Source organism: Canis lupus, chromosome 25 (assembly GCF_048164855.1).
Source record: "Canis lupus baileyi chromosome 25, mCanLup2.hap1, whole genome shotgun sequence".
Lineage (NCBI taxonomy): Eukaryota > Metazoa > Chordata > Mammalia > Carnivora > Canidae > Canis > Canis lupus.
The window spans coordinates 15,577,387-15,601,908 of record NC_132862.1 but is presented as its reverse complement, the minus strand read 5'-3'; the positions used below and the strand labels follow the sequence as shown (position 1 = coordinate 15,601,908).

Genomic DNA, 24,522 nt, shown 5'->3' with positions numbered 1-24,522 from the left:
TTCATTCTTTTTTATGCTATTTCACTGTATGAATATTATTCCACAGTTTATTTACCTATTCCATGTTGAGGGGAACTTGGGTTTATTACATTATGAAGCCATTGCCAACAAAATTGTTATGAATGTATTGATCATGCCTTCTGGTCAACATCATTACTTACTTCAGGGAGGATATACTCAGCAGTACAGTTGCTGAGTAAGGACATATGTATGTTTAGTTGTAGTAGATAAAACCAAAGTGTAATACCCTGCTTTTTATTTCTTTGTTTTAACATTAGTTTCAGAAAGAATATTTGCTACCTAGAATTTACAGTCTCTATTTCATGGCAACACTGGATAATGGCTTTGTGAAATTGAAAAAAAATTTGGAGCAACTGTAATCAGAAATGCCAAATTATTGATGGTTATTGTTGCTGCTTCAAATATGTATTGAATTAATGTGTAAGAAAGCCCATTCTTTCATGTTAAATACTTGGGAGGGAGGAGAGGAGGGGGTCCCTTTCTTAAATGAAAATTTCTTAAATGAAAATAATTACTGCGATTTTAAAATTTCTTCATCATTGAATGTGAGACCCTTCTAACACGATTTAAGAAGCTGTACAAGTATAGGCAGAGTTATTTTCCTGTTTACATTTTTTTTGGTTTGTTTTGGGAAAGAATTGGTAGGTGTCTAATTACTGTTTACTTCATTATTATATTGCAGTAAAAGTTTTAAAACCACCACCACCAAAAAAAAAAAAAAAAAAGAGTTTTCAATATGGGTTAATTCAGTTTTCACTACCATTGACAAAGACTTCCAATTTTTCCAAGTCTTTGCCAACACTTGTTATTACTTGAAATTACTTTTTAATTTTAGTAATTCTGGTGGATGCATGATGGTATCACACTGTAGGTAGTTTGATTTTCATTTTTTCTGATGACTAATGTTATTTACTGTGCATATGTTGACTTGCCATTTTGGTATTTTCATAAATGCCTGTTCAAGTTTTCTGCCAATTCTTTTTTATTTAAATTCAGTTTGCTAACATGATAGCATGTTAGGATAGCATCCAGTGCTCATCCCATCAAGTGCCCTCTTTTGCGCCTGTCACCCAGTCACCCCATGCCCCCACCCACCTCTCCTTCTGCAACCCTTTGTTTCCCAGAGTTAGGGGTCTCTCATGGTTTGTCTTCCTCTCTAATTTTTCCCCAGTCGGTTTCCCTCCTTTCCCATATAGTCCCTTTCACTATTTCTTATATTCCAAATATGAGTGAAACCATATGATGATTGTCTTTCTCAGATTGACTTATTTCACTCATCATGACACCTTCCAGTTCCATCCATGTCAAAGCAAATGGTAGGTATTCATCCTTTCTGATGGCTGATTAGTATTCCAGATATATATATATCACATCTTCATCTGTTCAACATCATGGCTCCTTCCACAAAGTTTTCTGCTGAATTTTAAGCTGAGTTGCCTTGTGTTGTGAATCTCTGCTTTCATTTTGTTGCTTATCTTATTGCTATCTTGATTTTTATGAAATGTAGTTTACCAGTCTTTTCTTTTATGGTTAGTTCTTTTCATATCCTATTTAAGGAAACTTTATATTTGTGAAGATATGTTCCTATGTTTTTCTTCTAGAACTTTTAGTATTTTATCATATGTCTTTAAGTGTATCATGCCTTCTGAGTTAATTTTTAATGTGTAGTATAAAAAGGAGATCTAGTATCATTTTTTTTTCTGTATAATAATCCAGCTATTCCTGCACCATTTATAAAACAACTCTTTCCTTACTGAACTGTAGTGGCTTCTTCTTGTAAATTAAGAACATGTATTTGTATTGGTATTTTCCAACACTATTCCATTCCATTAGTGTATTGTAATAATCTCATAGCAATATCATACTGGCTTTACTACTGTAATTTCACAGTAAGTTTGGTAGCATGATTCTCCAACTTGTTACTCAAGATTTTATCTATTATTCTTGACTATTTCCATAATTATTTTAGTGTAAGCTTGGCAATTTCATAAATAAATAGACAGATAAATATGAAATTTAAAAGCAAAATAAATTAACAAGATAAAACAAAATTCAACTTGGATTTTATTTTTTAAATATTTTATTTATTCATGAGAGACACAGAGTGAGGCAGAGACATAGGCAGAGGGAGAAACCGACTCCCTGCAGGGAGCCCGATGGTCATGACCTGAGCCAAAGGCAGACACTCAACCACTGAGCTACCCAGGTGCCCCTCAACTTGGATTTTAAATGGAATTGCATAATCTGTATCTGTAGATCAGCTTTGGGAAAATTGATATCTTAACATTACAGAGCCTTCCAATCCATTGGAATGTTATACTTCTCAATTTATTTAGGTTCTCTTAAAAAGTATTCATCTTTTGTAGTTTTAAATGCAGAAGTATTGCATTTTTTTAGATTTATTCTTAACTATAGAATTATGCTAAAGGATTATTACTTTTTACTATTGTAAATGTTTATGTTTTCCTTTTCTATTTTTTCTTTTATATGTAAATACAATTAGATTTTGTACATCAATATTCTAGTCTATGATCTTGCTCTACTCATTATTCCTAGTAACCTGTTTAAAGATTCATTTTGATTTTTAAAATACAAAATCATTACTCTTCCTTTCCAATCTTTCTAATTTTTATATCTCATTTTTTTTCCTCATTGTGCTGGTTAGGACTTCCAATACATTTTTGAGTAAATGTGGTGATAGTAGAAAACTTAGTAATGTTCCACAAAAACTTGAAAAATTATGTATTCTACAGTTGTTGGTATAAATTAGATTAAGTTGGTTAAAATATGCTATGCAAATTTTTATGTTTACTGACTTTTATATCTGCTTATTTATTTTGTGCGAGAGAGCTATATTATTAAACTCTAACTATAATGGAAGATTTGCCTATTTCTCTTTTTTATCTACCTTTTTTTTCTTCATCAGATGAAAAAATAAATACATAAGGATGGGGTGTCAGGCTGAGATTAAGCCTTTACAGCTTCACCTCTTGGGCTTCAGTGGTCTATTGATCTAAGATAGGAGAAAGGCATCAGGAATTGAAGTCTTTATTTTGCAATATGCTCAGATACCAGCACACTTATACCAGCAACATTTCTCTAAACAGGGGAATGTTAGTATTGTTTCTAGAATATTTTAAAAATATCTGATGAGGCATTTGACTGAATGTCAAAATATATTCATCTTTGAAAAATAATAGAGGGGAGAAGCATTAGTGTTATCTGTTAGGAAGTGATTGCCAGTAGTCAGTCAAAAAAATGATACTATTTAGTCTGTGATGGTGGCAGTGAAGAAAGAAAGAAATAGTTTTAGTATAATTTGGATATGGCAGAGAGAGCATTTTATAATGCATATAAAGTAAAGGCCAAATGGGTGAGAACATTTAGAAATAAGAAATGAGTCCTTATTTGAGGCATGAACTTTAAGAATTTAGGTTCTTTTTCAGTTTACTCTGATCTTCTCTTTGCTTTTAAAACCCCACTAAGGGAACAACAAACAATCTTAAGGACATCTGCATAAGTTTGGAAAGTTAATTCAAAATTTATTATTTCAGTGTATTCAATATAATTATACCACAAATCTTTTGATATCCAATTATGTGAATGACACGTAATAGGACTATTTTTGACAATATTAGCCACTAAAATTTTTTTAGGTGCACTAATAAATGAAAGTTGATTATTTATACTGTGATATACACTGATACTCGCAACACTAACAAAAGCACTTCCAGATTTAAATTACATTACTTTTAAATTTTTAAATCTTTCATTCAAATGAGGATCTTGTTTACATTATGAAATAATGCTGATTTGAAAATGTGCTTAATTACTTAGGACTTCAAACCAAGTACTGAAGAGTTGATAATGATGCACAAAGTTAATTAGAAAACATATCATTAAAGGTCAGGTTAGAAAGTAAAGCTTTAACATTTTAATATTTAGATGAAAGATGTGGAAGCACAGAGTAATGATTTATTTGAACTAAGATATGAATGAATGGATTTGCCCTATCATCAGGCATCAGGATGGATATCAATAATTGTAATGTTTAATACTGGTTGTGGTTAAAGATAGAGGCTGAATAGTTGCTTTGACTAGTCCCTCAAATACCTGTTTTCAAAATCTTTTAACCACTAACATTCTTAATATATGCCATTTTTATCTGAATCCATGATGTACTATTCCATTAAACGGCTTGAAATGACAAATGTAAGTGCTACCTGACTAGTTAAAATGAATCCTAATACGTACATTTTTTTAAATAAGTGATCTCAGTAGCATGAGCATCATGTATTAAACATGTTCCCTATTCAAAATGTCCATCATGCCAAGATGTTAATGAGTAGTTTTTGTCTTTTTATAGAATGTATTGATTCAAGGCACTTTTAGAATGATTTTTCTTAATCCTCCTTTCAAATATGCTAGTTAACATAACTTACTCTACCCTGACATCCACTTATCCAGAAGGAAGTCATATCAAGGCTGAGTGACCATTCATTTATTTCATAAACATTTGTTGAGCATCCACCATGTTGAAAAAAAGGATAAGTTATGACCCTGTTTTAAGGAACTCCAGGTCAAATGAAGAGTCGAGTAAAAAGGGGGAAAAACAGTCATGATGAAAGTGACAAGTATACAAACAGAGATAAAATGAAATGAAAGCCCAAAAGAAGGAGTTTGGAGGACTTAGCAGAGATATCCTAGAACAGGAGATATTTGAGTTGTATCTTGAAGGAGGAAAATACATTTGGCAAGCCAACAAATTAAGGAAAAGCATTTTTGACAGAATAATCGACTTGATAATGGATATATGTGGTTTGAATGCTTACTATGAGGCTAGATTAAAAAGTGACCTTTCTTCCTCATGGGAATCTTTTAATTACCATTAATATTTCCACACTCCAGATTAAGAAATTGAGTCTCAGAACCGTCTTTTAGCTAGCAAAGGATAGAGCTGGGATTCAGACTCAGCTGGTCTATGTCTAAACTCCATACCCTTCATTGCCATGTGCCACTTAGATGACACTAGAAAAGATGGAGATGGAGAGTGAAAGCACTTAAGAGGCTTTGGTAATGAAGTTTTAAGGTCCCCAAGGCCAATTTTAAACACCAGAGATCACAATTCCAAGTGTGCCCTATGCCAAAAGTACAAATACCTTTTATGTGCGTGTATTTTTTAATGGCCAGGTGATTCAGAACTTAAACTTATGGATTTATTCTACTGACAAAAAATGGAGTGCCTGGACCAAAAACTATAGTCTTCTCCAAAATTTTCCAAACTGACCTTCTTCCTCTTTATCTTATTATAATAGCCTTGGAAAGAAATAATCATAAATATGCCTCTGGTGGTCTTTTTACCTCTTAAAATATATGTAGCTTTTTCTTTTTTTCTTAAGAGAAAAGATTGTTTAGGATTCTTAGCAACTCTTTCTCACCTTTAATAGTGTATATTTAACTAGTGTTTGCTTATAACCAAGTCTACCTGGGTTTTTGTTGTTGTTGTTGTTGTTTTGTTTTTTTGTTTTACTCTGAGAGAAGTTTTGGAGATAAGTCCTGAAAAACTAATAATGGTCCTGAGGCAGGACGGTGCATCCAAAATAACATTCCAGCTGGCTTGGTGTTTGTTTGTTTTACAGGAATGTTCTGCTTTAGAAATGCCCGCTATATAACCCCTAATTTGAATATATATTTAGGACAGTAGTTGGTACTGTCACATAATAATTGACTGCAAACTTTATTCATGAAGAGGTGTTTCTAAGCCAAGCACGAAAACTGTCAAGGGGTAGAGGGAAAACTAAATGCAAAGCAGCAGTACAAGGGCAGTTGATGACACTCACCTAATTAAAATCCTTTCTACTTATTCTTCCTTGTCAACAGGAGAGTAAATATAGATGATAATAAAGAAAAATTGGATTTAGTGCTCATATCACCTGTGATCATTGCTAAGGATCTCCTAAATTTCTTTTCATGTGGTACCATGGGATGAAAACAATTACAACTGTCCCGGGTTGGAAATTTCTCCTCCAGTTTAAACCCCATTCAAACACTCATAAGGACTGTTTACCGTAGCTCCTGCATAATCCACTCATAATATTATCTATAGCTTTTTCTTCTTTACCTAAATTAGAGCCCCTAAGTTATAGATGTATATGTTTGTGGCAGGCAGCCTCTCAGATGGCCCCTAGTAATGGTTCCAAACTCAAGGTTCTCATGCCCTCATACCATTCCCTCCCTTTGTATTTGAGCTGAGTTAACTGACTGCCAGTGAATATGATACAACAGAAGTATTTAGATGTTACTTTTGAGATTAAATTACAAAAAGAATGTGGCTTTCATTTTGAGTATACTTACTCATTCCCTAATTCTAAAGGAAGGAAGCCAGCTGCCATCTTGTGAACTGCCCTATATTCATTTGATAGGGCCACCAATAACAAAATATCATAGAACAGCTGGTTTAAAGAACAGAAATTGGTTTTCTCACAAGTCCAAGATCAGGGTGTCAGCAGGGTTGGATTCCCTTGAGGCCTTTCTCTTGCTATGTCATTACATGGTTGTCTCCTGGTGTCTCTTTTTGTGTTCAAAGTTCCTTTTCTTATAAGGACATCAGTCAGATTGATTTAGGGCTTATCCCAATAGTCCAATTTTAACTTAATCACCTTTTTAAAGATGTTGTTTCCAAATACAGTCACATTCTGAGATAATGTGGGTTAGGGTTTGAGCATATGAATTTGATCGAGGACACAATCTATATGGCAAGGAACTGAGGGAGATCTCAGCCCAACAATCTGTGAAGAACTGAATAGTGCCAACAGTCATGTGAATGAGCTTGAATGTGAATCTTCCCCAAGGAGAGCCTTCAGATGAAATCATAGTCTTGGCCAACGGCCTGATTGTAGTAGCCTCCTAAGTAAAGTTGAGTCAGAGGCACCAAGGTGTGCTGCAACCACTGACATGAATGACCAGCAAAAACTGTGAGATAATAAATGTCTATGTTTTCAGGCAAGTTGTTATACAGCAAGAGATAACTAAAGACAGTGTCTAAACTATCACATGAAAATTTTTTTGTTTGATGGATCTATTTTAGAGCAGAAGGAAGTCATTTTTAAGAAGTCAGGACCAGTGTGTATGGTCAGTGCCATGCCCAATCACCTAGGCTCCCAATCAAATCTTAAGCACTCATCCCCAGCTACTGAGAATGTTGGTTACTGATAGCATACAGTTGCACCCTCTCAAAAATTACATTCACTTGAATGGCAGTTTTTCTGATGATTCAAATCCTGTTTGTCTTCATAGAGATTTTGACTTTCCAGAGTTTCCCAAAGGGTCCTCATAAATAGGACTACATCTAAGGAAAATATGGTCATAAGTTGAATCTCCTCTTTTCTTGGTGCTCTATACCCCCACTTGGGATTCAATTCCTTGCTTATCCTTCAGCATGTATCTAAGAGTTGGGGGAAAAGGCAGAAAAGCTACTTCTAGGAGAGATGACTATTATCTCTTGCTCTACCTAGGATAAAATACCCAAACTTCTTTATTTTTTTTTAATTTTTAAATTTTTATTTATTTATGATAGAGAGAGAGAGAGAGAGAGAGAGAGAGAGAGAGAGAGGCAGAGACACAGGCAGAGGAAGAAGCAGGCTCCATGCACCGGGAGCCCGATGTGGGATTCGATCCTGAGTCTCCAGGATCATGCCCTGGGCCAAAGGCAGGCGCCAAACAGCTGCCAGGGATCCCCCCAGACTTCTTTATAGTAAACTCAGGAATTTCTCTGCTTGGAGCTTTGAAGAGTGTTTCACCTGCCTTGTGGAGAGCTTTAGAGAACAGCAAGATAATGGGGTGCTTTTCTTGATCATCCCTTGTGAGCACATTTTTCAAAACAGGTAAAAGCAATTGAAACTGGATCACTGGCATCCATCTCAATGATGACCACCTTAATTTGGATTCTCCTACCCTAAAGTAAAATAACAATAACAATAAAATAAAACAACAAAACTTCAAAAACAATTTTAAAAAATCAACGCATTATCTTTTATTTGACTGGAAAGAAACAGACTTTTTTCAAAAAGTGCCATAAGAAATTGAGAAGTGAAGTCGTGTTATCTATGTTGTCAGAAAAGCTGGACCCTTTGAAATCCACAATTACTTTTATTCATGAGTTCTATGTTCATGACTGTAAATACTCCACAGTCTCCCTATTAGAAATGTCAAGGTAGTGTTCACATATTAGAGCTGAATTGCCAACACTTAGCTGCATCAGTGATCTGTAATCAAACCAGGAAAACTGATTTTTAATAACATGATCACCTAATAGTGTAATAGATTGATATTGTCTGAGAAGGTCATCAAAGAGTGCTAAATACTTCGGTGCTAATTTAGGGGATCTGCTGGAATGTTGATAAAAGCACTCAAAATAACTAGGTATTTGGATAAGAAAAAAGAGTATGTTTAATATATGTACAACACAAAACAAAATGCAATGCAACTCTGAAACTCCTCTCTTTTATTCATATTTTTTAAAAAAATATTTTTATTTATTTTTATTTTTTTAAAGATTGTATTTATTTATTCATGATAGACATAGAGAGAGAGAGAGGCAGAGACACAGGCAGAGGGAGAATCAGGCTCCATGCTGGGAGCCCGACGTGGGACTGGATCCTGGGACTCCAGGATCACACCCTGGGCCGAAGGCGGCGCTAAACCACTGAGCCACCCAGGGATCCCCTAAAAATTTTTAAAAAGATTTTATTTATTTATTCATGAAAGTCACACACAGAGAGAGAAAGAGAGAGAGAGAAGCAGAGACACAGGCAGAGGGAGAAGCAGGCTCCACACAGGGAGCCTGATGTGGGACTCAATCCCGGGACTCCAGGATCACACCCTAGGCCAAAGGCAAACACTCAACCGCTGAGCCACCCAGGGATCCCCTTTAATTCATATTTTAGATGCTTATAACATTTATCTTAACTGATCTACAAATGGGTTTCAAACTCTGTGTAGTCACCAACTTTCTGTGCAGTTTTTATTAAGTCAAAATGAATTATAAGCAATCTGAAAGTCTTCTCTATTTCTTACTAGAAAGTTATTTATTAAGTACCTAGGTAATTCATGGCATAATTTAACTGAATACATTTTTTGGAATTAAGTTTGAAGCTGGGGGTGATATTAATGATCATGTGGTATGTGTGTGTGGGAGGGGTGGTGACTGATTGAGAGGCAAAGATGAAATTATTTATCAGTATAAAAATCACTGAATAGAGGATGATCTTTTTAACTCTGCCATAAACTAGCTATATAACTTCACTTCTTTGTATCTTTGCCTTTTATTTGTAAATTGAAGTAATTGGAAAAATTTCAAGTCATTCCTGTTTTAATATTCTATATTTTCTGTTTTAGACAAAATAATGATAAGTTGATTAAATATTTTGTTAATTTAACTAGGGCATGGGTTCAGATAGACAAATCATGGGCAACGTGATAGAATTTAAAGACCACATACTCAGGGATCCCTGGGTGGCGCAGCGGTTTAGCGCCTGCCTTTGGCCCAGGGCGCGATCCTGGAGACCCGGGATCGAATCCCACGTCGGGCTCCCGGTGCATGGAGCCTGCTTCTCCCTCTGCCTACGTCTCTGCCTCTCCCTCTCTCTCTCTGTGTGACTATCATAAATAAATTTAAAAAAAATTAAAAAAAAAAAAGACCACATACTCAGTTGTCAAATAAATTCCACTTTATATGTTAAGAAAACTGATACTAAAACAATCTTGTGTTGGTTCAACTTGTAGTTTAAATAATGAGTAGATGTAACACATTATATTGGGAAAGTTTCCATGGAATTATTTAGATGGTATATCCTCAGATATCCCTTGTGTTTATAATCTTTTAAGACAAGGATCATAAATCTACCCAAGAATTATCCCTGAATATAGCAGCAGTCTATTGGATTTTTTTCTTGGCTCTCATAACCATGCAAATACACACTAAAACCTATTAAATTTATGTAGAAAGTCAGGGACTGGACATATTTCCTCTTAGGCCAGAGTGCAGGTTTACATTTTAAATAGAAGTTAGAAGAAAGCTTCCTGATGCTCAAGAAAAGGACAGAGTGGACAATCAGACTAAAAGTAAGAAATGCATTACAAATTATTCACTATATTAAATATGGGTGGTAGAAATATAGTCTTAAGTTATGTTTTTCCCTCAACTCTAAATCAAAGTGTATCCAATGAATTAGATAGATTTGTACTAACTGATGCTCAGTTTAGCAAAACAGTCCTCTGAAATGGATTTCTCAGGCAAAGGGACTTAGGGTTCAAAGCTACATTAAAAAGTCAGAGAAAAAAATTAAAAAGCAACATAGCCATCTCTTCTGCCTCTGGTAGGAAAGCAGATATTTTAAGGCTAAAAATGATTAATCTTGATATATTAAATGCAGTTTTAAATGTTCAATTTATTTCAAGAAATTTTGAGCAATGTGCTGTACTATGCAAGATGCTGCACTGTGGGAAACAGAAAGAATGAAATAGCATTCTGACAAGTTGCTCGCAATATTGTAGGATAAATTACACAAATGTTAAGAACCATAATGCAAGACAATGTGTTCTCAAAGCTCTAATACAGGCAAGAACCCAGGAAACTCAGGTAATAGATGTTATTTCAATTTCAGCAAAAGCCTCTTCATCTTTTAGTTGAAAACACTAGATGGAATAAGTAACATTTGCTCAGCATCAAAGTGATATTATAAAGTTCTTACACTGTGCCCTGGGATACATGTACGAGAACATTTATAGCAGCTTTGCTTGTAACTCCAAGCTGGAACAGCCCGGATACGTATTGTCAGGAAGAGATATAAATACCTTGTGAACTATTACATAATAGAATACTTGATATCATTAGAAACGTATAAATCACAGCTACACATGTGAACACAGGTGAATATTAGAAATGAAATTTGCATAAAAGTTGCAAAAAACCTATATGGCACAGTACTATTTTTTTTTTTATAAAGTCCAAGAGCAAGAGAAAAGCTAAAAAATGTATTCATTAGAAATACATACTGAGGGTAGCCAGGGTGGCTCAGGGGTTTAGTGCCGCCTTCAGCCCGGGGCCTGATCCTGGAGACCCTGGATCGAGTCCCACGTCAGGCTCCCTGCATGGAGCCTGTTTCTCCCTCTGCCTGCGTCTCTGCCTCTCTCTCTTTCTCTCTCTCCCTCTCGGTGTCTCTCATGAATAAATAAATAAAATCTTTTTTTAAAAAAAAAGTACATACTGATGTTAGTAGGTAAAACACAAAGAAACCCAAGAGAAAGTTTAAAATATGTGATCCAGGAGTGTGAGTACTTCTGATGAAGAAATAACAGGATAGGATAAGGGGTGAAATAAATGAAAGCCTGGGTCATAGTGTGTTCTCCCGCAAGTGTTTATAAATATTACACAATATTCTAACAGAATATGGAGGTGTGGAGATGTCTGAGACCAGTAAAATACTGGTATTTTTAAAAATATGAACTGCTTTGGAAGCCTGAATGTTGGTGGCCCATCTTCATCTTCTATGATAGTCACACATATGTCCGGCTACTAGTTTGTTTTCATGAATTTTCTGGTTCTCGTTGCATCTTTCATTTTGGCAAATCAAGCCTTTCCTTAGTTCAGGTATTGTTTCTGCCTTTTCCTCTGCTTGTGACACTTACTCTCCACCCAGTCTATCCTCCACTCTCCTCAGCTAGAAAATTCTGCTCATGAAGACCATTCAAATAGCAGTGCAGCTTCCTTCCTGCCCCAAGTCTTGGTGAGTCCCCCATGCCATGCTAGTACTAGCATGTAGGAATCTTCCATGGCACTGACTCCAGATAAGCTTGTACCTTCTTTTGAACAATTATTAAATTATTTCTGTCAGTAGTCATTAAATTAAATGGACAATGGCCATGGAATTTTTGGACACTATTTTGTTTCCTGTGTCTAACATGTGCTGGATGAAATGAATTTATTAATTTTTTATTCTTCATTTGTGCATGCTCTCTCTCTCTCTGTCTTCCAATTCCAATTGCAAATAGATTCTCTTAAGACTGTTTTAAGGTTCTTTTTTTTTTTAAGATTTTATTTACTTATTCATGATAGACACACACACAAAGAGAGGCAGAGACACAGGCAGAGGGAGGAGCGGGCTCCATGCAGGGAGTCCTACATGGGACTCGATTTTGGGACCCCAGGATCATGCCCTGGGAGGAAGGCAGGTGCTTAAACCGCTGAGCCACCCAGGCTGCCCTGGTTTCTTTTTTTTTTTTTAAGAATTTATTTATTTATTTATTTATTTATTTATTTATTTATTTATTTATTATTTATTCATGAAAGGGAAAATCAGGCTCCCCATTGAGCAGGGAACCTGATGTGGGACTCGATCTCAGTACCCTGGGATCATGACCTACCTGAGCTGAAGGCAGACTAACTGACTGAGACAACCAAGCCCCATCCCTTTTCCCCCTCTTATTTCTTTTTTGTTTTCACTTCTTTTCAAGGAGTCAATGTTATCATATAGGTTTTTTTAAGTCTTTATTTAAATTCCTATTAGTTAACATACAGTGTAATATTAGTTTCAGTACAATATAGTGATTCATAATCACCCTGTGCACGTCACAACATCTGCACTCCTAAATCCCCATCACCTATTTAACCCATGCCCCCATCAGTTTTTCTCCATAGACAAGAGTCTGTTTCTTGATTTGTCTCTCTGTTTTCTCTTTGCTCATTTGTTTTGTTTCGTACGTGCCACATATGAGTGAAATCATATGGCATTTGTCTTTTCCTGGCTAACTTATTTCATTTAGATAATACTCTCTAGCTCCATCTAAGTCATTTCAAATGATAAAATTTCATTCTTTTTTGTGGCTAATGTTCCATTTAATATATAAAAACATATGTAAACATATACATCAACCCTTCTTTATTCATTCATTAGTCAATGGACATTTGGGCTGTTTCTATAATTTGACCATTGTAGATAATGTTTCTATAAATATCAGGGTGCATGTATTCCTTTGAATTAGTATTTTTGTATTCCTTGTATAAATACCTAGTATTGCAATTGCTGGATTATAGGCTAGTTCTATTTTTAACTTTTTAAGGAAACTCCATACTGTTTTCCAGAGAAGCTGCACCAGTTTGCATTCCCACCAGTTGTGCAAGAAGGTTCTCCATTCTTCACATTTTCATCACACTTGTAGTTTTTTGTGTTGCTGGCTTTAGCCATTCTGACAGGTATGAGGTGATATCTCATTGTAGTTTTGATTTGTATCTCCTTGATGATCAGTGATGTTAAACATTTTTTCATGTGTCTGTTGACCACCTGTATGTTTTTTTTTTTTTTTTTTTGGAAAAAATATCTATTCATGTCTTCTGCAATTTTTAAAATTGGATTATTTTTTGAGTGTTGAGTTTTACAAGTTCCTTATATATTTTGAATACTGACACTTTATCAGATACGCCAATTGAAAATATCTTTTCCCATTCCAAAGGTTGCCTTTTTATTGTGTTGATTGTTTCCTTCATTGTACAGGAGATTTTTATTATTATTTTTATTTTTTAAAAGATTTTTTAATTTATTCATGATAGAGAGAGAGAGAGAGAGAGAGGCAGAGACACAGGCCGAGGGAGAAGCAGGCTCCATGCAAGGAGCCCAATGCGGGACTCGATCCCAGGACTCCAGGATCACGCCCTGGGCTGAAGGCAGGTACTAAACTGCTGAGCCACCCAGGAATCCCCAGGAGATTTTTATTTTGATAAAGTTCCAGTAGTTTATTTTTACTTTTGTTTTCCTTTTTGCTTTTCTCCCCTCAGGAGACATATCTAGAAAAATGTTGCCATGACCAGTGTCAAAGAAGTTACTATCTGTGTTCTCTAGGATTTTTGTGTATGAGGTAAGAAAGTGGCCCAGTTCCATTCTTTTGCATGTGGCTGTCCAGTTTTCCCAATACCATTTATTAAAGAGACTGTCTTTTGTCAATTGGATAGTCTTTCCTCCTTTGTCAAAGACTAATTGACCATATAGTTTGGGTTTATTTCCAGGTTTTCTATTCTGTTCCATTGATCTCTGTGTCTGTTTTTGTGCCAGTATCATACTGTCTTGATGACTACAGCTTTTTAATATAACTTGAAGTCTGTAATTGTGATGCCTCCACCTTTGTTTTTCTTTTTTTTCAAGGTTGCTTTAGCTATTCAGGGTCTTTTGAAGTTCTATACAAATTTTAGAATTGTTTGTTCTAGCCCTGTGAAAAATGCTGTTGGTATTTTGTTAGAGACTGTATTGAATGTATAGATTACTTTGGGTAGTATAGACATCTTAATAATATTTGTTTTTCCTATTCATGAACATGGAATATCTTTCCATTTCTTTGTGTTATCTTCAATTTGTTTCATCTGTGTTTTATAGTTTTTAGAGTACAGGTCCCTCACCTCTTGATTATGTCTTACTGTTTTTGGTGCAATTATAAATGGGGTTAATTCCTTAATTTATCTTTCTGCTGCTTCATTATTGCTGTATGGAAATACAACATATTTCTCTATGTTGATTTTGTATCCTGCAACTTTGCTGAATTCATTTATCAGTTCTGGCAGTTTTTTGGTGAAGTGTTTGGTTTTTCTATATGGAGAATTATATCATCTGCAAATAGTGAAAGTTTTACTTCCTCCTCCTGATTTGAATGCCTTTATTTCTGTGTTGGTCTGATTACTGTGGCTAGGACTTCTAGTACTATGTTAAATAACAACAGTGAGAGTGGACATCCCTATCTTATTCCTGACTAAAGGGGAAAAACTGAGTTTTTCCCCACTGAGGTTGATATTACCTGCAGGTTTTTCATATATGGCCTTTTATAATCAGAAAGGGGACAATCCAATAAGAATATATAATAATTGTAAATATTTATGTGCCCAACATGGGAGCACTTAAATATATAAAATAATTAATAACAAACAGAAAGGAACTAATTCATAACACAATAATAGTAGGGGACTTTAACATCCCACTTACATCTAGGAACAGATCATCTAAACAGAAAATAAACAAACAATGTTTTGGGATGACACACTAGAGCAGATAGACTTAACAGATGTATTCAGAATAGTCGATCCTAAAAAAACAGAATACACATTCTTTTCAAGTATACATGGGATATTCAGAGAAGATCACATATTAGGTCACAAAACAGGCCTTAACAAATACAAAAAGATTGAAATCATATCACATACTTTTTCTGACCATACTATGGAACTGGAAGCCAACCACAAGAAAAAATTTAGGAAGACACAAATACATAGAGTTTAAATAACATGCTACTAAACAATGAATGGGTGAGCCAAGAAATCAAAGAAAAAAGTTTTTTTAAATGCATAGTAAAAAATGCAAATGAAAACACAATGGTCCAAACCTTTGGATATAGCAAAAGTGATTTTAAGAGGGAAGTATATAGTAATACAGGCCTACCTTAAGAGTCAAGAAAAACCTCTAATAAACAACCTAACCTTATATGTAATGGAACTAGAAAAAGAACAACAAATGATGCCAAAAGCCAACAGAGGGAAGGATATAATAGATAATAGAGCAGAAATAAATGATGTAGAAATGAAAAAATAATAAAACAGATCAATGAGACCAGGCACTAGTTCTTTGAGAAAATTAATAAAATTTGTAAACCTGTAGCCAGACTTACCAAAAGAAAAGTGAAAGGATCCAAATAAATATAATCACAAATGAAAGAGGAGAAATAACAACCAACACCACAGAAATACAAACAATTATAGGAGAATATTATGAAAAACTATATGCCAACAAATTGAACCACTTGGAAGAAATGGATAAATTCCTACAAACATATAAACTACTAAAACTTAAACAGGAAGAAATTGAAAACTTGAACAGACATAACCATCAAATAAATTGAATCAGTAATCAAAAAACTCCTGACAAATGTGCAAGGCTTCACAGGTGAATTCTACTAAGCATTTAAAGAAAAGCTAATGCCTTTTCTTCTCAAACTACTTCAAAAAAATAGAAAAGGAAGAAAAACGTCCAAATTCATTCTATGAGGCCAGCATTACCTGGATACTAAAACCAGATAAAGGCTCTTTTAAAAAGGAGGACTACAGGCCAATATCCCTGATGTACATGGATGCAAAAATTTTCAATTAAATACTAGCAAACTAGATCCAACAATACATTTTTTTAAAAAAATCATTCACTGATCAAGTGGGATTTATTCCTGGGTTGCATGGGTGATTCAATATCAGCAAAGCAATCAGTGTGGTATACCTCATTAATAAAAGAAAGGATAAGAACCACAATATAATTTCAATAGATGTGGGAAAAGCATTTGACAAAGTAACAACATCCATTCATGATAAAAATCCTCAAGAAAGTAGAGGTAGAAGGAAGTTACCTCAATATAGTTTTTAAATTATTATTGTTATTCCTTCATATTGGCTCTTATAACTATATTATCTATTTAGGTTTTCATTACCTTTTTATTTTTTATTTATGATTAAAGAAGAAGGCTTACACTTGCCTGGCTCCAAAAGTTGAGACTCAGTCATTCAAAATGAACCAGTCTGGGGGAGATAGTTTTCTCTCTACAACAAGGAAAGGAAAAATAAAAGTGAGACACTTTTCTGCCTCTGCAATGTGACTCATGGGCCAAAAATATTTATAGCTACTGTTCTATGCATCTCAATTCAAATGTCCTTGTGAATTCAGCCTCAGTCATGAGTAGAAAGAATGAATTTTAGAAGTCTTCTTTTTAATCATAAATTATATGGTTTCTCAAGTAACTTATGATTTTTGAGTGTGGGTAAAACATTTGGGATATTTTTAGTAAAGATTTTAATTTTGAAATATTCCAACTCACAGACAGTACTTTTCTAAATGTTCCTTATTTCCCAATTTCTTCTGATACTGGAGGAGCATATTTTTACTTTTTTTAAAAGTGTTTTAACCAGTAACTCAGTAAATATTTTTCCCTAGAGAAGAGGCAGAATTTTGGTCCTAATAATGTGAGTTATTATAGACTGCATATGATACCAATTCATGCCAGGAATAAAATACCATCACTTTCTTTAAATAAACCATGAATGCTTTAATATTTCAGCTTATCAATAGTAAAACACTCTGAAAATCAACAAAGGAGGCACCTGGGTGATCAATTAAGTCAGTTAAGTCAGTCAGTTAAGTCTCTGACTCTTGGTTTTGGCTCAGGTCATGACCTCACAGTTGTGTTATTGAGCCCCCAAACCGGCTCCATGCTCAGTGTGGTGTCTGCCTAGGATTCTCTCCTCCTCTCTCTATGCTCATCCACCCTGTGCACTCTCTGTCTCTCTCTCTCTCTAACATAATAAGTAAATCTTTTTTAAAAATCAACAAAGGCCACTAATTAGAGATGTCAACTGATTTAAAGTTTAAGGAATACTTCTTTGGAAACAAAAAACGAAAATGTGCAACAAAAAACATACGGATTTGATTTCCTAATATTCTATTTAGTTCAGCACACGAATCACATTTGTACATTCAAGCTGTTCTTTTCTTTGTTCTTTTGATGCTTTGACTTTCAATTAACAATACATAAGTATTGCTGTATCTGCATATTAAGTAGGGCTACTATAGCTTTCTCCCAATGATATTTATAAAAGTAAAAGATAAGACAGCAAATATTTATTGAGATAGAAAGAGGGAGAAAGACTGAAAGCCAGTGTGTCCTTACCCTAGGAATAAAAACATCCCTTAAAATCTTCACAGACCTAGAAATGGATAAAGCTGGCTATAATTACATGTATTGTGAAGATTCTCTATGATTACATTGTAATACTTCAGTGTCCACCTAAGTGTCCTCTGTGTCAAAGACCTTATATTGTTTATCTTTGTAACTCAAGGCCTGACATGGCATCTAGTACACATAAAAATCTTGATAAATGTTTCTTTTTAAAAATATTTTATTTATTTATTCATGAGAGACACAGACTGAGAGAGAGAGAGAGAGGCAGAGACACAGGCAGAGGGGGAAGCAGGCTCCATGCAGGGCGCCCAATATGGGACGCGATCCCGGGACCCCAAGGTCACACCCTGGGTCCAAGTCAGGCACTAAACTAAACCGCTGAGCCACCCAGGGATCCCCATTGATAAATGTTTCTGATATCCCTCTAGTTTCTAATTTGACTTAGAAATTCCAAGATGACCTCCAAGATTCCTGTCTCCTGCTGTACTGCTCTGTGTATTATCCTTGCCCCTTAAGTATATGTAGCACTTGTGAATATGAGAGGACAGTCGCATCTGGGATTTCATTACATTATGTAAGATCCTGCTCTGACAAGCTTAAAGAGATTCTGCAGTTGGACTTTAATTAGGAAGAAGGTTGCCATGTTGTAAAAGGCCCACATGTAGAGGACTTGGGCATTGCTTCTAGAAACTGAGAACCACCATAATTAGCAGCCAGCAAGAAAATGAAGGTCTCTATTGTACAACTTTAAGGATTTGAATTCTGCCAACAACCTGAATAAGCTTGGGAAAAGACCCCACACTACAGATAAAAACACATTTTAGCTTACACTTTAATTTTAGCCTCGTAAGATCCTGAGCAGAGAACCCAGCTATGCCCTCCTTGACTTCTGACCAATGGAAACTGAGATAATAAATATATATTCTTTTCAGCTGCTAAGTTTATGGTAATAAATATGTTACACAGCAATACAAAAAGAATATAAAGTTTTTTGAGTAAGGTGTGTTCCTTAAAGTGTATTGAATGGCTTGTGCATAGTGAAAATGACTAATGAGTATTTACATCAAATATTCTGATTCCTTAGTTACTGAGTGTGATTTGCTATAAAGTAGGATGGTTCATACTAAGAGCAATAAAGGGTTAGGAAAATGATAGAGTTGTCCATATTGAGTAAGCCCAAACTGTCCATGTATGTATTGTTCATACCCTGGAAGATCATGGTTCAATGAATATTAATAATAAAATAGGATAGAAATATAGAAGAAAGTAACAGATTAAATTTATGACTAAATTAATTTATATTAAAATATAATACTACAGCATTTACTAAATAAAGAAAAGAACCCTTGTTGACTTTAAAATTCTCTTAATTAAAGTATGTTGAAATTAACATTTGGAATAATGTTAAAAATAACAATTAAATGGGATTGTTTTGGAAAATAGCATAGTTCAATGCCAGGCCCATCAGAGCCACCCAAAAAATTGTAGCTTCTAATAATGTTTCATCATATATCTTAATGTAACAATACATCCTGATCCTTTGTTGTTTTCTGAAAGTGTGGATGCCATATCCAAAGGTTAAATTATTTCATAAGTATCAGAAAATTATTCTATCTAGTTCTGCTCTTTGTTAAACAACTTACAGTATCAAATTAAAACACTTTGTTTCTGAAGTAAGTTTAATATTGATATTATTTGCATGGAAAAGATTTGATTCTAGCTTTAAGCATCTGAATAATGAATAACACTTTTCTGATACAAAGTGATATGATTCCACACTAATGTAATAGGTCTACACTTCCACTGAGCAGTTTGTTGAATTCGCTGTATTTAAACTTAAAATGGATAACATGAAAATAAGAATAATCTAATGCAAATAAATGAATCAAAGAGTTTGTTTTAATTGCCTTGGGTTGTTATAAGCAATAATTATACCTTAAAATTTGCCTCATTTATAATCCCCAAAAAGTAGTTATGTTGAAAGAAATAATAAATTGATATGCTGTATAATGGGACAGCTCATAAACATATAGTTATATATAATGACTGTCTATACAGTGAAAAATTTGTTTGTTTGACTAAGTTAAACAGTTACCTTGTTATCTTTTCCTCTTTTTAAAATATGCAAGTAAAGTAATTCTCCAAAATGGATATAGCTCACAATAGAAATTAAATGAATTTATTTTATTTTTTATTTTTAGATTTTATTTATTCATGAGAGACACAGAGAGAGAGAGGCAGAGACACAGGCAGAGGGAAAAGCAGGCCTCATTCAGGGAGCCCAACGTGGGACTCAATCCGGGGTCTCCAGGTTCAAGGTCCTGGGCTGAAGGCAGCACTAAACCACTGAGCCACCCCGGCTGCCTGAAATGAAAGGAATTTTAGTAGGAGTTTTGCTTTTGATTTTGAATCATATACTTGGTTATATAATATTTATGGGGTTATATAATATTTATGGGGTTATACCTAAATGAAATGACACAAAGTGCACTTCGGTAGAAAACAACAAACAGTCAACTTGTTCTATCTCTGGAAATTGAGCATTTTCTGGAAATTGAATTCAGGGTAAGTAATAGAATGAGGAATCAGTAATAGGAAATATCACAGGAGAAGAGTCTATAAAGCAAAGCAAGTTTTCCCAGAAGAGAAGGATGGAAGCAAACTAAGAAAGAGCCAGGAGTCCAAATCTGGAAAGTAAAGGATTCTAAAATTTTTGGCAGTAATATAAAACTGAATTTGAAAATAGGTGCTCAACTTTTCAAACATGAAGTTGTTTCATTTATCATGAAGTTCATGTAGTCATGCTACTACTTACTTTAGTACTACCTACTTTAGAAAATGTTCTCTTTGGGATGCCTGGGTGCTCAGTGGTTGAGCATTGGCCTTTGACTCAGAGTGTGATCCCAGGGTTCAGAATCCAGTCCCACATCAGGCTCCTGTGGAAAGCCTGCTTCTTCCTCTGCCTGTGTCTCTGCCTCTTTCTCTCTCTGTCTCTCATGAATGAATAAATAAAATCTTTTTTTTTAAAAAAGAAAGAAAATTTTCTCTTTGTCTCACTGTTATGTCAGCCTATTTTGTCCTTATCAATTCAAGTCACACTATGTTGCATAAAATGGATGCGTGGAGGCATAATTTTAGCACCACCATGGCCTCAAGATTATAGTTGGGAGAGTATCCAGATACATTAATATTTTCAATCTTAAGTAGTTGGCACAATATTTGATTCTTGAAACTTAAAACAAGAAAACCCTAAACTTGAAGGATCTTATACAAAGTATATCACTTAGGCAAAGAATCTCAACTATTAAAGACTGTATGAGACATTACATCTTTTCCTCAAATTCATTCTTGAGAAAATTGCCAGCCCTGAATTATGAATGAACTTTCCAGACTTAATTCATGAATGTAAAGGAGTAATTCTGGGCCTATGACAACAGTGAGATAATGGGACATCATTAACACACAGACTTGGTGATTGGCAGTCTCATCACAAGTGAGGAACTGAGAGATGCTACTCATGCATTTTTTAAAAGAGCTACAATTTTTAATGGACTATTTGTAAATATCAACTTTATATTTCAAAAAGTGTCAACTTTTTTTTCAAAAAGTAAAGAAATAAGACATTAATTCAAAGCATGCATTAAATTTTAGGACTTACCTTTCTACTTCATCTAAACTTTAAAAAATTATATAGTCTTCCTTAATAATTTATACATTGTAGAAATCTTTGCTTATCCCACAACCATGGCAGGACTTGCTGTGAATTTCTGAACTCTTCAGTGTTTTAAATTATTTCGTTTATCTTTTGTAGTTTATAAAATGCATTCAAATAAGTTAATTCATTCTAATAATGTTTATACATGTTGGTTGTTCAATTTCCGGGGTCATTAGAGCTATAACCTTCTTGCATTCTATCTTCAGTTGAAAATGGAACTGAAAAGTAATGACCCTGAACCTGACAATTATGTGAAAGCTCTGTGCTCTTTTTAATGTATTTTTACCCACCATAATAGACCTTCCCTCTTCCTCTCAGGGTTTCTCAGAATGGGTTCTGTACACATGCAGTGCTGTATAAGGTAATGGCAGGTAGTCCACTGATAATCACTTATACCTATAATGATTATATATTTAAAAATAATTTTAGAAAAACAGTATATTGAATCTATGACTTCAAAGACATCAGAGCTTGGGATCCCTGGGTGGCTCAGTGGTTTAGCACCTGCCTTCAGACCAGGGCGTGATCCTGGAGTCCCGGGATCGAGTCCCACATCGGGCTCCCTGCATGGAGCCTGCTTCTCCCTCTGCCTGTGTCTCTGCCTCTCTCTGTGTGTCTCTCATGAATAATTAAATAAAAAATCTTAAAAAAAAAAGACATCAGAGCTTAAACAAAATTTTAAAATGTGTAACTGTAATATTGAATTAAACTTCATAAATAACATAATTGTTATGTGTTATGACATAATTCTACATAAATATGACATAATTCTATATAAATAAAAGTGCAAGTGGTATTTATTTATGGAAGCAAGATCATATAAATTGTAGGAGAATAAAGACTGAGAAACACTATTCTACATGTCTGAACTGTTGCAAGCTCTCTAATTTGTGGTCACCCACTAGGTTACCTCTTTAGAAGCTGACAAAAGACACTACCATTCTAATTCTTAAGCATAATTTGGAAAGCCGAATGGTAAATATGGAAAGAGGTCTCGATTATAATTCCAGCTCTAAGAGCTGTAAGATGCATGTAGAATTGAAAGGCCATTAATGCTATCAGAGCAATTCTTACAAATCTAATAAACCAAATATATACATGGAATAAATCAGCTTGTTTTGAAGTACTCAACTACTGCATACCAATAATCAAATTATTTAATAACTTACAAGTTAAAATATCATGTCTTGAATCAATTATATATTTCAAAATGAAATCACCAGTTTTATAGGAAAAAAATATATACCTTTGGAAGACCCCCCTCCAGATTATCTAAATCAACTCTTCGATTGTCTTTGAGCTGTTTTATTTTGTAATGCAGTACATCGCAGGTAACCACTATGCTCTCTTTGTGTCCCCCTGCCTCAAATTCATATGTTGAAACCTCACTCCCAAGGTGATGGTATTATGAAATGGGGCCTTTATGAGGTGATTAGGACATAAGGGTAGAATCTTCATGAATGGAATTAGTGCCCTTCTAAAAGCAGCCTGGCAAGATGTCATTGCCTTTTCCTCAATGTGGAGTTACAAAGAAAAGATGGTGATCTAGGTAGCTGGTGCCTTGATATTGGATTTCCTAGACTCCAGTACTGTGAAAAATAAATTTCTGTTGTTTATAAGCCACCCAGTTTATGGTCTATTTGTTATAGAAGTGCAAATAGACCAAGATAGTAGCTGATAGAAATGACAAATAATGCAAATTCTGTTCTGCCTGTAGAGGTTCAATTGTCTTCCCTCCTTCCCTGGATAAAACAGTTTTTACATATTTCTTATCTATAAACTAATTATAACATCTGCCTGGTCCCCTCATGATTAAGGATTAGAATAAAATCTTTAACGTGTGCATTTTTATATCTGTCTGTATGAGAGAGCTGGTTTCATCTATGTTTTGAAAATGGTCTTTTAGCTAGTTATTGTCTGCTTCATCCTCAAAATCACAGAGATTATCCCCATGAATCCAAAATTTATTCTCAGAAATGAAGCAAAATATTTAAACAGTGGCTTAAATCAGTGTTGTCAGATGTTAGTGTGTTTGAGAATTATTGAGATGTATATGGGCATATACAAATAAGAATATGGGGCTTAATTCTCCTTATTCAAAATAATAGAAGAGATTTCTCTCCCCCTCCCTTCTCTAAGAGCATTTACTTTAGAAAAACCTGTAAGTTCTTTCTCTGTCCTTTTTAAGTATATGTACAATCTTTTTAAAAAGCTGGATAGACCTCTTGCTAACTTTAAGATCAGGAATGTCTTTCCTTGAGCTATCTCTTCGAAATGTAACTATCAAGAAAGATGGCATCCTGTCTCCCAGTTTCCATGAAAGAGCCTAACTTTAGGTAGGAGCCTAGATCTAAAACTTTCACTTGTCATTAAAAAAAAAAAAAAAAAAGTGAGTTTATTGGTTCTTTTGTTTGTATTAAACATTCTATCATGTCCATGGGGTTTCCTTAAGTTCATGCCTATTTTGCTTTTACTTGTGCAAACCAGTTTTTGTGAACCAGCCTAACTCAGTTAGGAAACCTGTAACTGTTAAGGCCTCTTTCCCCTCCTCCTCCATCCTCTTCCCCTTCTCCTTTTCTCCCTCCTCTTTCCTCTTCCTTTTTATTCTTCCTTCCACTATCACTACTAGCTTCTAATGGGAACAGGCCTCAGAATAAACTCTGAAACACAGTATTTGTTAACTAGCCAGCAAAAAACCAAAAACAAACTGCTGTACAATCTATCTAGCAAGAAACGGGTGAGGACCTAGTTCTCCATCATTTCTGAATTATTGGAAAGCCTTGCATGAAAGGTTTATCTGAGGCAAATACGACAATGGTCTGGTAATAAGATTCTGGTAGCCAGTTATTGGAGTGAGAGCCTCCTGATCAGCAATGGGTACCCAAATTTAGTTAAATAAAAGCACACCAATTTTGCCAATGAGTGTTCCTATCTAAAAAGCCTCTATGCTGGTGGATAAGTCATACCAATGGATTAAAGCATTATAACTTTGCTTATGTTAATTAGTGTATCTTCAGGTGTCCATGGAAGAT

At 34.7% G+C, this 24,522-nt stretch overlaps 1 long non-coding RNA gene across 2 annotated transcripts in view; it reads right to left on the bottom strand.

Annotated features, from left to right (window-relative positions):
- LOC140617280 (uncharacterized) overlaps positions 1–22,887 on the bottom strand; it is a 33,845-nt gene extending 10,958 nt beyond the window's left edge. The window contains exons 1-3 of one of the 2 annotated variants that reach the window (XR_012017523.1): positions 22,737–22,887; positions 16,576–16,639; positions 7,601–7,975 (exon numbers count right to left, since the gene is read on the bottom strand). This is a non-coding gene — a long non-coding RNA (uncharacterized lncRNA). Of the gene's footprint in view, positions 1–7,600; positions 7,976–16,575; positions 16,640–22,736 lie in introns of those variants that run through there. The other variant, XR_012017522.1, reaches the window with a different exon arrangement.
- Positions 22,888–24,522: the final 1,635 nt, after the last annotated feature.